This window comes from Lipotes vexillifer, unplaced genomic scaffold (genome assembly GCF_000442215.2).
Source record: "Lipotes vexillifer unplaced genomic scaffold, Lipotes_vexillifer_v1.1 scaffold550, whole genome shotgun sequence".
In the NCBI taxonomy this organism is placed as follows: domain Eukaryota; kingdom Metazoa; phylum Chordata; class Mammalia; order Artiodactyla; family Lipotidae; genus Lipotes; species Lipotes vexillifer.
In genome coordinates, this window is record NW_006795236.1 from 140,447 (window position 1) to 143,708 (window position 3,262).

Consider the following 3,262-nt stretch of genomic DNA (forward strand, 5'->3'; position numbering starts at 1 on the left):
AGCACAGGCTCCGGACGCGCAGGCCCAGCGGCCGTGGCCCACGGGCCCAGCCGCTCCGCGGCATGTGGGATCCTCCCAGACCGGGGCATGAACCCGTGTCCCCTGCATCGGCAGGCGGACTCCCAACCACTGCGCCACCAGGGAAGCCCTCAGTTTTTTTTTTTAATGCAGTCAAAATGTACCTGAATATACCCTCATAAAAATCTTATTCTACTAAGACATCAAATTCCAAGCAGAAACATTTATTATTGACTGGCATTTTCTGAATGGAAACTCTAAAACTACATTTCAAAAGCTCTTTAAACAACTGACTGAACTTGGAAAATTAACTTTGCCTTTAAACTCTGTGTCAGATAGCAAGACTTAGGTTGTAAACTCTGGCCCATACACTAATACCTCTGTGGCTTTGAATAAGGCATTTGTCATTACTGACTTCCCATTTCCTTATCCATAAAATAGGTAATAACAACTCATAAGCTTTCTATCAAGATCAAATAAGTATGTAAAAAGGCATTATAAATTACAGAAAATAATAATGCAATAGGCTTTTTATGAAAGCTATACCTATGGAGTTTGTAAAATACCGTAATATAATATAAAATGCTATATCTCAAAGAATTAAGCACACTCAAGTTCTAATCTGAGTTTAGCTACTTACCAGTGTGTAAACTTTGTGCCTTAGAATTCTCATGTTAAAATACTAATAGAATGATGATAATAATAACAATAGTAATATAATCATTTTGTAAATCTGATTTCAAGATAAAATGAGACACTGCATGTAAAATATTTAATTCGCTAAGTCAAATAGAGATAGACTGAGGCTCCAACGATGAAACAATGTTTTACAAGTTTAAGGTTAATATGCATCGACTATACATGACACATGTGTTCTTAAAATATTCCATTCCCATTGTTCTTGGCATGAAGATCTAACTTCTTACCATGACCTACAAGGCCTGGGGGTCTGGCACTGCACATCCCCTCTTGCTCCCCTTGCCTTCACAGGTATTCCATCCACTGTCAGGGAGATGTGCCCTCTCAGCTGACCACAGCAGTTCTAGGGAAATCTTCCTGAACTTCCTGATTCTGTCACAGTCTCCTATTAACACCCAGTACCTACCCTTCATTGTCCTAATAATAGCTGCATTTTGATATTTACAAAGCGTGATTACTTCGTTGTCTTTATTTAAATTTTTAATATCTTGTTCATCATGAAGTTTTGCACTAATTTTATTGTTTAAATATTGCATTAAAATATTATTAATCTTAGCTGAATTTTAGGACACCCCTCAAATATTTTTGCAGAAAACCAGTAAGTTACATGCCTCACCCTAGTTCTGGTCCTGAAACTTCAGCCTGAAAATTCCAGGAGGCCTGGGATACATATCCCCAGGATCCAGAACAATGGCTTGACTGGGGGAGAAACTTAAATATGTGTAGAGTGAAACAGAGCACATTTGTAGTTTTTGAATTCTAAGAACTTTTAAGGGAAATATTGGTTGGTAACACAGAAATAAACTGTCAAACTAAAATTTTTTTAAAAACCAGCTAAAATGTTATTCTTAGAAGAATTACTATGACTAAAACTCTAGCAATCCAAAAAGCTGCTTGTTTCTACCAACCACCCTCTTTGTATCAATTTCAAAAGGCAGCCCATTTTTGTTTCAGGGTTTAATTGGTTCCCTAGCTCATTTTGGAGGAATTCAATTTCCCTTGAGCTGGGTTCATATGACAACAGATGCATTCCTTCTTTTTGATTTACTTCTCTAGGGCCATGGAAAGGAAAGCTAAAACAAAATGGGAGGAAGAAAAATTTATGTAAGAGGTGAAGTGTGAGATGTAAATTTAGATTTTCTAAACATGTAGTCTCCAGTTTACAAGCAGAGCTACATTAACACATATCAAGTGACCAGATTGGGGAAGGGAATTAATCTTGTTGATTGTATGCACTGTCTCAAAAGTTACGGGAGTGATAACAAAACTGTGCAGTCTAGTGAATAAGATGCAAGAGTTAGATGAAAAAAAGGATCTTTGGCTTTAGTTATATGTGTGTATTTCTCTCTCTCTCTCTCTCTCTCTCTATATATATATATATATATATGTCATCCTATATATAAATGTCATGTATACATAAGTGATATTTATTTATATTTTGTGTATATATCATTATATGTATCATTTACATATATAAGTGATAACGATGACATTTTATATAGATTTACAGAGAGAGCCTCCAGTGAGGAAAGGGACTTCCAATGACCAATGACACTGCCATTTAAAGATTTGGAAAGAATGCTCTTCTCAGGATTCTTTGGCTCCTTTAAGTTGTATTTCTTATTGAAACCCAAAACATTAACATTTTTACCACACACACACACACACACACACACACACACACACACACATCTGGTTCAAACCTGCTCTGATAACTTGCCTGTGCAGTTTCTAGAGACCATAGCAGTGCATCACAGAGAACAAGAGAGAAGCAGTTTCTCACAACTCCTGCCTTCAGAAATTCACCTGCAAATAAAAAATATTTTAAGGTAAGGAGCTAAGGAAGTTTATATAACATCTATATCAAATGGACGGGGACCTGGTATGCCTACTGGGGGAGATCAGGGAATAATACATTTCTTTAAAGTTTAATATTTCCCCTATTGGAAACGATCTTTAATTTTTTTCACTGGCATTTATTCTAAAATAAACACCCCCCCAAAAAATAAAGAGTTGAGAACTGCTCCCAGATATATATGAATTTCAGGCAAGCATCAAGTGAAAATTTAAGAGGCTTTTAAACGCTGATTTGGTTTTTGTTTTAATGGTCTGTGTACTTATACAAACTATTAAACTTCACTAGACCATGGCCAATGGTGAGCGTTGATTGACTGGTGCTTTCAAAGTGAGTTGTGTTACCTTTAGAGACACGAACAGTCACATAATGGCTGAAAAAGAAAACGCAGTAATAGGAGTTTCTCTGCGACTGTGGGTAGGGTGAGATGGGGGGGAAGTTTGGGGGAAGAGAAGAGAAGGCACAGGGAAAGGCGTGGTGTGCATTCCAGGGGGTAAAAACTGCCTCCACCAAAACTGATTTTCTTTCATTGATATATAACTGCTTAAATTTGATTATACTTACGTTCATTTGTTCAGTAGAGATTTACTGAGTGCCTACTTCTTGCTAAAACTGGGCGATGGGGGTTCAAAGAGGCTTTCTCACGTGGCGGGGGCCCAATGACTGCGGCGCGGGGTGAGGAGTACGGGG